Here is a 15,358-nt window from a genome sequence, read left to right on the forward strand (position 1 = left end):
CATTGCACTCCAGCCTGGGTAACAAGAGCGAAACTCCGTCTCACACACACACACACAAAAACATTTAGCTTCCCAGATTCCTTTCCTCGCTTCATGCAACCAGACCTTTGAAGAGGGTAAAACAAAGAGTCTCTGGAAAGTGAAATAATAGACAAAACTGAGCCCAGGTTACTCTGTCCAATGCGTGAATCTCCCTTAAACATTCCTGACAAAGGGTAAGCCAGTCTTATGCTTGAACTCGTGCAGTGACAAAGAACTCCCTCCTTCCCGGTAATAATGACAACAACTAACCCTTACTGAGTGCTCACTGTGTTCCTGGCCCTGGTTTTAGCCCTTCCCAGGTACTGACTCTTTGAAAGCTGGCTCATTCCAAATGTGGACAGCTCTGCAAAAGGTTCAAAGAGGCCTCTAAAGTCTCCCTCCTATCTTCATGGGTCTCTTAACTGAGAAGTAAGGAGAATTTTCATCTTGGGATGGCAGGCCCATAGAGATTATATGGGAATAGAAGTGTTCATTGTGTGTCACATGTTTATCATCAAAAGCACAGTCAATACTGGGCTCTAAAGTAATAGCAAGAGTCATAGCCACTGTAAAGCATGTACTCATTTTACATGCATTTACTGCACTTAATTCACATAACAGTCCTATTTTTCTACAAACTGATTCTTTGAAAGATTAAGTAACTATTGGCCGGGCGCGGTGGCTCAAGCCTGTAATCCCAGCACTTTGGGAGGCCGAGGCGGGTGGATCACGAGGTCAAGAGATCGAGACCATCTTGGTCGACATGGTGAAACCCCGTCTCTACTAAAAATACAAAAAAACTAGCTGGGCATGGTGGTGCGTGCCTGTTATCCCAGCTACTCAGGAGGCTGAGGCAGGAGAATTGCCTGAACCCAGGAGGCGGAGGTTGCGGTGAGCCGAGATCGTGCCATTGCACTCCAGCCTGGGTAACAAGAGCGAAACTCCGTCTCAAAAAAAAAAAAAAAAAAAAAGATTAAGTAACTATTTTAAGGTTACAGAGCTAGTAGCCAGCATTGTAGCCCAGTCTGTCTGACCCAGAGGCTGAGCTGTTAATCACACAGGTCAGCACAAGTTTTCATTTACTGTGTTTCTCAGAAGTGTGTGCTAGAAACACCTCTGAACTCGGAGTGAGAAGACTTGAGCTCTGCTTCCTCCTCTGCTACTTTCCTCTGAGCTTGAGCAAATTGTTTCTGTCTTTTCCTTAAGTATAAAACAAAGGTGCTGAAATAGATGATCTTAAAAGCCCAAATTTAACTCTGATCATCTATATTCCAAGTTAAAGGTGTCTATAATCCTTCCCCATCTGGTAACATTGCTTGGAGCATCCAGTTAATATGTGGAGATGATGATGATGATGATGATGATGATGATGATGAAGAATGAACAAATGCACGAATGAATGAAGTGAAATCCTTAACATTTTCTTTTGCAAAAGGCTGCCCCTGGTCAGAGGTTCCTAGAAGAGGAAAGAGAGTTCTTGCCTCCCTTTTCAGTTTCTGTTGCTTTTCACCAGTTGGCCTCAACTCTACAAAGCCAGCTTCACCCCCAGGCCTTTTGCTCAAGGCCCAGCTGTAAGCTAGAAGCAGAAAGTGAATATGCAGAGTGGCCAATTAGTTCACTGTGTGCCCTCATGACCTCTGACCCCTGCTGGGCCACCCCATCCATTAGCTGTCCTCTTCCCGCTCCACCCTCTTCTCTCAGTTTGAGTCACTGTCCTGCCATTCTCTTTCAGCAAAGAAACATGCTCAGGCATTCGGCCAGCAGCCTCCACCGTGTGCTCTTTTGTCTACTCCCTCTGTTGCCCTTGTTGCTAACCTGGTCACCACTCCTTGACCCTTCTGCTCTCGCCCCTCCTGGGGCTGGGGAGGGGCAGTATTCCAAGACAGGGTCTGCAGGGCGGAAGAAGACGAGCCCTTGCTTTTCCTTTTCACTTGGGTTGTATTCCCCAAACGAATTTTGATACTACTCCTTATTGCAAGAAATTCCCTGTAATGCTTCCTCCGGGATGATCATTGCTTTCAAAAGTTAAGTGTTTCGAAAAGTCCATGTGGGTGAAGGCAGCAGTATGTTCCTTTGAGATGTTGGCTATTCCTTTATGCAGTTGGAAAATATATATATACAGTGTGCATATATATATATATATATATATATATATATATAATAATACATATTCTATTGATTGAGGAGGGAAAAGCTCTTCCAAGATTATGGGTACGTGAGTATATATTTGTGAAACATAAAGCAATCATCAAAAGAGAAAATCAACAAATTCATTTTATTACACTTGGAAAAAAAAGATTTTCGAGTGTTTATAGCATCTGCTCACTCTTCAGAATCTCAGCTCAGACAGAAATGGAGCTGGTGGTGAGTTTATCAGAAAAAGGCAAGTGCTTGAGAGTCAAACCCACTAGATTTAAATCCAAGTCCTGCCAGTTGGCCACTAGGTGACTTCTGGTAATAATAGCAGTCTGACTGCATGCTATATGCCAAGCACTTTACAATATCATCTCATTTCATCCTCATAATAAGTAGTGAGTGAGAGATGATCAGTCATCATCCGTATTTCGCAAATAAAGAAATGAAAGCCAAGAGTAATTAAATTATTGCTTCAGGGCTATATAAATAGTAAAAGACAGAAAAGGAAGGTGAACAAGGTAAACATGGCTCCCAAGTTCTTAAATCCAATGTTATACTTCCTCCAAATTACAAAGTACAGTACTTAAGTTACTTAACCTTTATGAGCTTTGGTTTCCTTGACTATAAGATGATCATCTATAAAACACCTAATAGCAATCATTAACAACCAAATGCTTATTATATTCCAGGCATTTTTCTAAATACTGATATTCCTTACTTCATTTAATACTTAGGCAGTTCCCCAAAATAGGAACTATTATCCCCATGTCACAGAGGAGGAAACCAGGGCTTACAGAGGTTAAACAACTAACCCAGCTCAGAGGAAGTCATTATATGAAAAAGATACTTCCACATGCATGTTTATAGCAGCACAATTTGCAACTGCAAAAATGTGGAACCAACCCAAATGCCCATCAATCAACAAGTGGATGAAGAAACTGTGATACAGATATATGTGACAAAATACTACTCAGCCACAAAAAGGAATGAATTCATGGCATTCACAGCAACCTGGATAGGATTGGCGACTATAATTCGAAGTGAAGTAACTCAGGAATGGAAAACCAGACATCGTCTGTTCTCATTTCCAAGTGGGAGCTAAACTATGAGGATGCAAAGGAATGACCTTGAGGACTCAGGGGGAAGGTGTGGGAAGGGGATGAGGGAGAGAAGACTACAAATCGGGTTTTGCGTATACTGCTTTGGTGATGGATGCACCGACATCTCACAAATCACCACTTAAGAACTTACTCCTGCCGGGCGCGGTGGCTCAAGCCTGTCATCCCAGCACTTTGGGAGGCCGAGGCGGGTGGATCACGAGGTCGAGAGATCGAGACCATCCTGGTCAACATGGTGAAACCCCGTCTCTATGAAAAATACAAAAAATTAGCTGGGCATGGTGGCACGTGCCTGTCATCCCAGCTACTCGGGAGGCTGAGGCAGGAGAATTGCCTGAACCCAGGAGGCGGAGGTTGCGGTGAGCCGAGATCGCGCCATCGCACTCCAGCCTGGGTAACAAGAGCGAAACTCGGTCTCAAAAAAAAAAAAAAAAAAAAGAACTTACTCATGTAACCAAACACCACTTTCTCCAAAAACCTATGGAAATCAAAATATTTAAAAAAAAAAAAAAAAAAAGAAAGAAAGAAAGAAACTAACCCAGACCACACACAACGACTAAGTGGTAGAACTGGGGTTCTAATTTGAGCCTGTGTGGTTGCAGAGCCCATGCTCTTTCCACTTTCCACTCCATGACAATTGCCTCAAACAGGCCTACTGAGGAAGATGGAGTATATACACAAAGAAAGCTACAGGAACACAGAGATGGAGAAAAATTAATTCCAACTGAGGGTCACAGGGGCAGATTTATGAAGAATGTAAAGATTCACTCGCTAGACATGCATTTTAATGCCAGAAAGGTTCAGAAATACATCTGTTTAATCAAGTGAGGCATACCCTAATTGTATGCTAATGTTAATGTTAAAGGAGCTGGGTCCTTGCCTCATAAAGGCCGGGCACGGTGGCTCACACCTATAATCCCAGCACTTTGGGAGGCCAAGGCAGGTGGATCATGAGGTCAGGTGTTCAAGACCAGTCTGGCCAACATAGTGAAACCCTATCTCTACCAAAAATATAAAAAATTAGCCAAGAGTGATGGTGTGCACCTGTAATCTCAGCCACTCGGCAGGCTGAGGCAGGAGAATCACATGAACCCAGGAGGCGGAGGTCGCAGTGAGCCAAGATCACACCATTGTACTCCAGCCTGGGCGACAGTGCAAGACTCCATCTCAAGAAAACAAAACAAAACAAAAATGCCTAATAAATAGTAAAGCAGGGACTGTATCCTACTCATCATAGTGCTACTACCCCACTCTCTTACACTTTCCCAGTCTAATGGCAACTAGAATAGTGCCTTGCACATAGTAGACACTTGACAGATATTTCCAAAATGAGTAAATGAATGACACTTCAGGAAAGACTTGGTTTGGGGTCTCGCTAACTTGGGGGATGCTGTAGCCCCAAGCTGGAAGGCCCTTTTCTCTCTTATCTTTCTCCCTGCAGTTCCTCTGACAAGCCCATAGGCTGAGTGACAGGGGATCCCCCGTACCGGAGATGATTTATGGTTCTTTGTTATGCAAATCCTTTCACATTCCTCCTCATCCTCTTTTCGCAGCCAATTCATCATGATATTTAAATGAAACTAAAGACAATTATTCAAGATGCCATCTCTAAAAAAGTTTTTAAAAAGAACTTCACCCCATCAGGATTGTCTTAGATGTCCTTGCTTTTCCCAAGGACCCAGGGAAATGCCTTTGCTTGTTTTTGTTTGTTTGTTTGTTTTGTTTTTGTTTGTTTGTTTTGTTTTTTCTCTTCTTCCTACACTGGGGAGCTGTTGCTTTTACCTTAGAGAATCCCAGGTACTCTGGAGCAGTGAGAAGAAAGAGGGCGATATGTAACTAAACGGCATGGAAGACAGTGCTCTGTAATTGCTCCGTAATTAAAATACTGGATATCCCAAGGAAGATATAACCACAGTATTTCAGCCTAGGCTACAGAATAACTTTGCAAAGATGCCTCAGGGATATTTTTCTCAATGCTCTGGGAATCCCAGCTTTATGTAAAGTGAAACTTTCTGATTCTTCATGCCATTAATACAAGCTGGTGTTACCCTAAGCAAACTAGACCCCTTATCGGGACTATAGGAGTGAAACAAAAGCAAGCATTTCTTCTATCTGTCATTAAGCTTATTTGAATCACATCACTCACGGGATACGATATATGCTGTCATCATCTTGACTGTCAGTACAATCGGTAGAACTCAGACAAAGTCTTGGGCAAAAAAAGTCACATATGTTAACTCTACTGCAAGATCACATAGAAATAGGTACTTTTATTTATTGATTTTATATAGCATCACTTTATTGTGAAAATAATGGCTGCTAGATACTAATTACATGATATTTTATAATAAAGATGAGAAGCTGGTGCCTTTTAATTTCCTACGATGTGATGCTAAATAAACTCACTGTTATTCTTTGTGCCTCATTTTCCCTTTATATGCATTTAGAAGAATGTCTTGAGATATATGCCTAAAAAATCGGTTTTATTTATTTTTTAGATCCACGGTTTTGCTACGTTTCCCAGGCTGGACTGAAACTCCTGGGCTCAAGTAATCCTCCTGCCTCAAGCTCCCTAGTAGCTGGGATTATAGGTCTGTGCCACCATAACCAGCTGCCCAACTTTTAAAAATACACATTATTTTATAAAATACCTCATCGTGTTCTGTGGCATTTTGAGTTTTAACAACTAGAAACCCAGAATTTCTGTTACATTACAGAGTTTTTAAAAATACCTTCAAAATTCTTTTGTAACAGGTTGATATCTTTTCTTTTCTTTTTTTTTTTTTTTTTTTTTTTTTTTTGAGACAGAGTCTTGCTCTGTTGCCAGGCACCAGGCTGGAGTGCAGTGGCACAATCTCAGCCCACTGCAACCTCTGCCTCCCAGGTTCAAGCAACTCTCCTACCTCCCCTCCAGAGTAGCTGAGACTACAGGCGCACACCACCACGCCCAGCTAATTTTTGCATTTTTAGTAAAGACGGGGTTTCACCATGTTGGCCAGGATGGTCTCGATCTCTTGACCTCATGATCCACCGACCTCGGCCTCCCAAAGTGCTGGGATTACAGGCATGAGCCACCACGCCCAACCACAGGTTGATATCTTTTAAAAAACAATTCTTAAAAATTATGTCTGGGCCGGGCACGGTGGCTCAAGTCTGTAATCCCAGCACTTTGGGAGGCCGAGGCGGGTGGATCACGAGGTCAAGAGATCGAGACCATCTTGGTCAACATGGTGAAACCCCATCTCTACTAAAAATACAAAAAATTAGCTGGGCATGGTGGCGCGTGCCTGTAATCCCAGCTACTCAGGAGGCTGAGGCAGGAGAATTGCTTGAACCCGGAAGGCGGAGGTTGCAGTGAGCCGAGATCGCGCCATTGCACTCCAGCCTGGGTAACAACGCGAAACTCTGTCTCAAAAAAAAAAAAAAAAAAAAAATTATGTTCATGCCAAGTGTAGTGGCTCACACTTGTATTCCCAGCACTTTGAGAGGTCAAGGTGGGAAGACTGCTTGAGGCCCGGAGTTCAAGACCAGCCTGGGCAACATAGTGAGACATCATCTCTACAAAGTAAAAATAATTAGCCAGGTGTAGTGGTGGGTGATGACAGTCCAAGCTACTTGGTAGGCTGAGGTAGCAGGATTGCTTGGGCCCAAGAGGTTGAGGCGCAGTGAGCTATGATTATAACACTGTACTCCAGCCTGGGCAGCAGAGCAAGACCCTGTCTGGACAAATAAAATAAAAATTGTGTTCAAAGAAGCATTTAATAAGGTATTTGCCCTCTTCCCACTCCCCACACCCTAAGGAAGACCTTCTGTAAGCTGTTCTGCTAGGAATGTGAGCAGAATTTACTTGCTACACATTCATTACAGCCTTTGTCTGGCTGTAGCTTAGCAATCCTTGAAAACGTTTTACTTTTAACTTTTTAACTTTTTATTTCTCTCTTTCTAGCTTTTTATTTCTTAATTTCAGACTTACAGACAAGGTATAGAAATTGTACAAAAAATTTCTGTATACTCCTCACCCAATTTCCTAAATATTGATATTTTACCACATTTGCTTTATCATTTTGGTCATTTTGCTAACAGAGTATCTGACGTATTTCTCCACTCTAAATTCATAATTTTTCTCTTTATAATTAATAAACATCTTGTGGCGACATACTTTGTGACTATGTAAATATCCCATTTCTCAACCAAACTTTACCTGCTAGTTTTCCTATCCATCGATGATTCAATTATCACCGTGATGGTTGCCAAATAGTGACTTTCTAATTCCATTATTCCTCCTACATTTATGAGTTGATAGTCTACAATAAGGACTCACTTTTCCTTCTCCCACATTTATGTACTCTTATTTATTTATGTGCCCACATATGTTATTCAATGAGTTATAATACATTACTATCATGATTTATTTTTATGCTTAATTGTTCCAGATTTGCCTAGCAGGAATCCCTTGAGGAAAACTCTTGGACATTTTGACATTGTCTGATCCCATATTTTAAAGCACTTTCTAACTTACTTAGTAAGATGTGCCAGGCTCATCTCGTACTTCCCCAGCCCTGGCCTCCCTGGAATTGGTCAATTCCCCAAGGAGCTCTGGTTCCTTTTAATAGTGAACAAAATTTAGAAATCAAGATCTAAGTGACAGGTGTGCTCACTGCTCTTGGGGTGTCATTGTTTCTGGGCTTTCTCAGTGAATAGAGTCAGGGATTATATACATGCATATATATTATTATATGTACACAATAAAAACATACTCATACCTTTTTTTATTTTTGAGACAGAATCTCACTCTGTCGCCAGGCTGGAGTGCAATGGCGCGATCTCGGCTCACTGCAACCTCCACCTCCCAGGTTCAAACAATTCTCCTGCCTCAGCCTCCTGAGTAGCTGGGACTACAGGTGCACGCCACCACGTCCAGCTAATTTTTTGTGTTTTTAATAGAGGCGGGTTTTCACCATGTTGGCCAGGATGGTCCTGATCTCTTGACCTCATGATCTGCCCGCCTCGGCCTCTCAGTGCTGGGATTACAGGTGTGAGCCACCGCACCCAGCCGAAACATACTCAATACTTTTCTTAAAACACAAGAGTTTTACACTGTCATTCCAAGTCTGATCCAACACTCTAGGACGCGTTCTACTTTTTTCCCATTCTAATTTGTACCTCTCTTCTCTCTGTGAAGAAAATGAATTTCATTATCTATATTTACTTATTTGCCCAATTCCAGAATACACAGAAGTCGATTTGGAATTGCTACCAAAAGGCATCCTCTACTGCAAAAAAAAGTAACTAAAATGTAATATGCATTTGCAGTTCATTTAGTCTTTCGTCTGAGAGTATATACTGTAAAAACGATTGTATTCTGAAGTTGCTTGGATTGGGTTAGTCCCCCCACCAATATACCTGGTCTTCCGGGGGATTATATTATTCACTTGAAACTGTTAGATTGATTTGTTTGCATTCCATTTTAGTATTTCTCCCCCCAACCCATTTGTGTGTGTGCATTTCATGTGTGTTTTAGTATATAAACATTAACATAGTTCCAAAAAATAGAACCGTACAAAAAGAAATATTCAAGAAAAATGTCAGTCTTCATCCCCTCCACTCAGTCCCCGGCCTCCTCACCCTTTCTTTCTCATTTCCTTCCACTTCCTGGAGGTAGCTAATCTCATTACTTTCCAGTTTATCCTTCCTGGTTTTCTTTTTTGGTCAAAAAAGCAGATGTGTATGTTTTCTGACTCCTTTTTTTTTTTTTTTAACACAGTAAGTAGCAACTATACTGTTTTGTACTCTTTTTCACTAAATGATATAACCTAGAAATCATTCTATATTGGTTCATGGACATCTTCTTTATTCTCTTGCTCTGTCAAGAGTGCAGTGGCACCATCTCAGCTCACTGCAACTTTTGCCTCCCAGGTTCAAGCAATTCTCCTGCTTCAGACTCCCAAGTAGCTGGGATTATAGGCGTGGACCACCATGCCCAGCTGATTTTTGCATTTTTAGTAGAGATGGGTTTTCACCATGTTGGCCAGGCTGGTCTTGAACTCCTGAACTCAGGTGATCCACCTGCCTTGGCCTCCCAAAGTGCTGGGATTACAAGTGTGAGCCACTGCGCCTGGTCCCTCATTCTTTTTGTTTGTTTGTTTGTTTGTTTGAGACGGAGTTTCGCTCTTATTACCCAGGCTGGAGTGCAATGGCGCGATCTTGGCTCACCACAACCTCCGCCTCCTGGGTTCAGGCAATTCTCCTGCTTCAGCCTCCTGAGTAGCTGGGATTACAGGTACGCGCCGCCATGCCCAGCTAATTTTTTGTATTTTTAGTAGAGACGGGGTTTCACCATGTTGACCAGGATGGTCTTGATCTCTTGACCTCGTGATCTACCCGCCTCGGCCTCCCAAAGTGCCGGGATTACAGGCATGAGCCACCGTGCCCGGCCCCCTCATTCTTTTTTAAAGATGTATAGTACTCTCTTATGTGTTTGTACTGTAGTTTATTCAACCACTCTTCTCCATAGGAGACATTTTTTTTTCCTGAGCCTGCTTGCTAGAGAACCATAAGGGAATTTAGATTCTTTCAATTATTTCCCAAATACAAACAATGCTGCAATACATAAAATTGTGCATATGTATTTTCATATTGCCATAGGTGTATATTCAGAGTAAATACTTAGAATGCTTACTGGGCCAAAACTAAACACATTTGAAGTTTTTTGGATACCTGTAATGTTTTAATATAGAGACTTAAAGTCATTTTGCAATAATATTATTTGTCTATATAGGTGTTTTGTTTTAGATTTCGAGTCAACAGACTTTGTCTTTTACCCAGCACAATTATACCTTAACAAATATGTGCTGGTGATTACAAGCAATTGAATAAAAAAATTATTTCTAAGTAGTATTAGATTTTGTATTTATTTTTTATTTTTAGACAGAGTGTTGTTCTGTCATCCAGGCTGGAGTGCACTGGTGCAATCTTGGCTCACTGCAACCTCCACCTCCTGGGGTCAAGCGATTCTCCTGCCTCAGCCTCCCGAGTAGCTAGGATTACAGGCACATATCACCACACCTGGCTAATTTTTGTAGTTTTAAAGCTCATTATCACTGGTCATTAGAGAAATGCAAATCAAAACCACAAGGAGATACCATCTCACACCAGTTAGAATGGTGATTATTAAAAAGTCGGGAAACAACAGATGCTGGAGAGGATGTGGAGAAATAGGATTGATTTTACACCATTGGTGGGAGTGTAAATTAGTTCAACCATTGTGGAAGATGCTGTGGTGACTCCTCAAGGATCTAGAGCTAGAAATGCCATTTGATCCAGCAATCCCATTACTGGGTATATACCCAAAGGATTATAAATCATTCTACTATAAAGACACATGCACATGTATATTTATTGTGGCACTGTTCACAATAGCAAAGACTTGGACCAACCCAAATGCCCATCAGTGATACACTGGATAAAGAAAATGTGGCACATATACACCATGGAATTCTCTGCAGCCATAAAAAAGGATGAGTTCATGTCCTTTGCGGGGACAAAGCTGGAAATCATCATTCTAAGCAAACTAACACAAGAACAGAAAATCAAACACTACATGTTCTCACTCATAAGTAGGGGCTGAACAATGAGAACACATGGTCACAGGAAGGGAAACATCACACACTGGGATCTGTCAGGGGTTGGGGGCTAGGGGAGGGATAGCATTAGGAGAAATACCTAATGTAGATGATGGGCTGATGAGTGCAGCAGACCACCATGGCACATGTATACCTATGTACCAAACCTGCAATTTCTACACATGTGCCCCAGAACTTAAAGTATTTTTTTTAAAATAATATTTTTAGTAGAGGCAGGGTTTTGCCATGTTGCCCCCAGCTCGTCGCAAACTCCTAAGCTCAAAGTGATCCATCTGCCTCGACTTCTCAAAGTACTCTTGGTAACTGTGAGCTACCAGGCCTGGCCTTGTATTTATTTAATTAGTTTAGTTCCGAGAGTAATGCTATACAAAAATAATGGAGGGAAGAGCCCTTAGATATGAGAAACAATAAATACCTAAGGATGGATCACATTCTGCCTGTGGGAATGATTGTGGATATATTTTTACATCTCTAAGAAGGACATATTTCCTCCCAGCAGAGTTGATGATCTGAAGTTGCTAGAAACATGATGAATAGTGAAGGGAACAGGTCTGCCAGTGCTACAGGGCCTGGTTAATTACATTATAAATCATGCAAATACTGACATGTTGAACAAAAAGCTTCTGCAGACATCTTCTCCTTCTCACCAAAAGACAGTTCCTTAAAAAAAATAGGTAGATTGGTGATTATCTTAAGCTGAGAATATACAAAATGCTGATATTAACCCCTAGAGATGCAGAGAAGCTTGAGGACTTTGCAGTCTGTAAGGCATTTTAAAAGATGCTTTACAAATGCAATTTAGAAATCATATACTCTTGATTAAGCATTTCATCAGTAGGACAACCAAATCCCACTCCCCTTAGTCTACAATCAGTACGATAACATTATTCTGGAATTTTATTATTTGTGTCTTTCTTGGAGCCTCTCCTCGTGCAGAGTCTAGGATTCACAGATAATTCTCTTTGCCTTAGAAAGGTCAATGTTTCATTTGGAAATCTTTGTGAGATCTGGGCTTTCACAGATAGAGATCAAAGGTAGGAATTCATCCTCTACTTCACTCCTGACCAATAATGTCAGCAAATCCTCCCTTGTCCCTTTGTCTCTTCCACAATAAAAGCAAAAGAATATCACCATGGTACACATACGGATATTTTACCACTTTCGTGTTACCATTTATACTGTGACCATTTGATTCACGTGGCATCTTCCAGGTTGCTCCACTGTAAGTTTTCTATTTTTCTCTTTGTAATTAATAAATACCTTATGGGACATACTCGGTGATTACGTAAACATCCTGTTTCTCAAATGTGGCAAAGAGTTTCATGAAGAGGCCACAAATTCACAATAGGAGCCCTCACTAGATTTCCTTAAATATGATATTATTTAAACCACCTCATGCCAAATAGCCTATACCTGAAGAAAACCAAGTTTCATTAACTGCTGCTTGTATCTTGGCATCAATAATATGAGGCAATGCAGCCTTCTTTAGAGAGCTCAAGCTTAGAAATCACACAGATTGGGTTCAAAACTCAGTATGGCCACTTACTACCTATATGGGGTGAGGGCCAAGCTACTTAATGTCTCAGAAAAATAAGGACACTGTAATATCAACCTCATAGAGCTGTTGTGAGTTCAGTGAGCTCACACAATCTGAAAAGTATCCTGAACCCAATGTGGCACACAGCAGGCACTCAATAAATAGTAGTTATTAGTAAACAATAATGGTGATATTATTTTGGTTAGTTTTGAAACCTAATGAAATTTTTTATAGATAGAGACATTCTGCCATACTATACACTTATTCTATTGATCCAGCCTTAGGCCAGAGCTGATTTTAAAACAGAAAAGCAAATTCCTTGGTAAATTCTCTTTAGGAAATTAAACGGTAGGGTCTATGGACCCAGAGTTCATGCCCACTCTTCACTTCAATGTGGACTGTCCATTTAGAGGTTAATAAGGTGATTCCAGAGAGCCCTTTATTCCAAGACTGGAGTGCCACCGTGAGGTCAGCCTTGGTCCTGGCACTATTTACTTCAATTCTGTCCTGATTAAAATATTTGAGTAGTATACTTACATTGCATTGTAGCCTAAAGAGTACCTCTGTTGACTACTGGTGGCAAAAAAGTACAAAAAATGTAAGAATTTGGATTTCTTGAGTACATGACTTGGATTTCTAAAGTACTAGACTACTGGTAAATCTTGAGAATTTGACATTGAAAACTCAAGCCCAGAGAAAGCAAGGTTTATGTCTCACTGTGGGAAGGGCTTCTGGGTTTGTTATCCATACTCAATCACCCTCTCCTCAACTCACTTTTTAAGTACAATTTCCATTTTATTTTTCTCCAGAGAACAGTCCATCTTCAGTCTTTAAGGACTCAGCTCCTTACATAGGTTTTGGTGGGGGTCGTTGGGCGGCACCTGCAGGTCTAAATTGGGGTGGGAGTGTTTGGTCCTTGCGGGCTTCACGAGACCAATTGCTGCCTACTTTGCCATGAATTGCACAACTCACACAGTAATGTAGCTTCACAGACAGCTTGGGAAGCACATAGGCATCACAGACGCACACTTCAGAAATATCCCTGACTGCTGTGGCCTCCACTATGTTTTGAATGACGAATTTTCTAATGGCCTTGTCCTTGGGCACGCATCGGGCACAGTTCATGCAGCAAATCGGCCGCACATGGCCACAGCCCTTTGTGGCACGACTGTTGTTCCTTCTTTCCTTTGTCATCTTGGAGGCATGGACTGCAGAGAGGATGACTCACTTTTAAATTAAGATCCTGAAGTTGCAGTTCAGAAGTACCTAGCTCCCTTTGCAAAGAAATAATAATTCCTACTTCCAAATAACCATTAGGAGCTTCATTCAGGTGTCCACAAAAATCTCAAACTCAATGTATTCAGAGTTAAGCTTACTATTAATACATAGTCCTCACACAAACCTAGCCCTTCAGCATTCCCCCTTTCCGTGAAAAGACTCACCCCTACTCAGTCACCTAAGTTTGAAAGCTGGGAATTATTTTAGGTTTCTCCCTCTCCTGCTGTGTTCCCACATCCAATCACTTTACCTCCTTAATGGCCTTTAGATTTGCGCCTTTCTCCTTTCCCATAGTCACTGCCTTCTTCCCTCACTAACTACTAATTCAATATTGTCCTGGTCGCCCTGACTCCAGACTCGCCTCTCTTCCGGGTTGCTACTAAAGTGATGTTTTAAAATTAAAACTGCCAGGCACAGTGGCTCATGCCTGTCATCCCAGCACTCTGGGAGGCCAAGGCAGGAGGACTGCTTGAGCCCAGGAGTTCAAGACCAGCCTAGGCAACATGGCGAAACCTCTACCGAAATATAAAAATTAGCGCGGCATGCTGGCACATGCCTGTAGCCCCAGCTACTAGGGAGGCTGAAATAGGAGGGTCACCTGAGCCTGGGGAGGGCAAGGCTGCACTGAGCTGTGATTGTACCATTGTGTTCTAGCCTGGATGACATGAGACCCTGTCTCTAAATAAATAAATAAATAAATAAATAAATATTAAATTAAAAACTGTTTATATATTTTAAAAAACTGTTTATATAACTGGCTTAACATCCTTCAATGGCTCTCAGTGCCTACAAGATCAAGTGCCTACAAGTCAGTGTATAGAAAAGGCCCTTCACAAGCTAGTCCCTACCTACCTGTCCAGCTCCGTTTCTTGCTGCAGCATCCACTTCCAGCTTTGTTGAGCCACTAGTAGTTCCCCAAACACAACAGGCTGCTTCATGCCTCCTTATGTTTGTTGGCTGCTCTTCTCTCTACTTAAATCTTTACCTGTCTTGTCTAACTGGTCAACACTTTATTTGTGAAGGCTATGCCAGCTTTATCTTCTCTTTACAAAGTCTTTTCTAACTTTCCACAAAGCCCACTTCACCCTGCCACCCTGGAGCAACTTACTCCCTCACTTCCTATAACTTATACTGCAGTGCCTAGAGAATTTCCTAGCTCTGTTTGAAAACAGTTCTCTGTCCCTAGCGAACTCGAAGCTACTTGAGACCAAGGACTGTGTCTAGTTCATTTTTGGATCCCTAAGCCTTAGTCCATTCCAGAAACACTGTAAAAACAACCACCACCAAGTTTATTGAACACTAAGCAAGGAGTGGAGGAGAAAAAGTTTTCAAAAACATACTCTTCGGGCATAGAGTGATCACCCTGTTCACAACAAGTTATCCCAGCTAGCTCCCACTGCAGTGTTATGCAGACTTTGTGTTCTCACTTGCTACAGCTGAGAAACCATGTGTGTCTACCAGTCAGCCCATACTGGTTTTTAGAGAAATTCCAGTTATACAAAACCGTGATTCAGTTTCCTCACCGCTTATGTTGACAATGCTTCTAAATGGTTTTGTTTTGTTTTCTCCCAGGAGGAAATGGTCCTTTAATGAGTCAGCTGGACATTGTGAGGGTATGAAATGGT

The 15,358-nt window shown here is 41.6% G+C and overlaps 1 pseudogene; it reads right to left on the bottom strand.

The window, feature by feature from the left end:
• Positions 1-13,173: 13,173 nt before the first annotated feature.
• On the bottom strand, positions 13,174-14,130 carry LOC120366891 (small ribosomal subunit protein eS26 pseudogene; annotated as a pseudogene).
• Positions 14,131-15,358: the final 1,228 nt, after the last annotated feature.

This window comes from Saimiri boliviensis, chromosome 17 (genome assembly GCF_048565385.1).
Source record: "Saimiri boliviensis isolate mSaiBol1 chromosome 17, mSaiBol1.pri, whole genome shotgun sequence".
NCBI classification, from domain to species: domain Eukaryota; kingdom Metazoa; phylum Chordata; class Mammalia; order Primates; family Cebidae; genus Saimiri; species Saimiri boliviensis.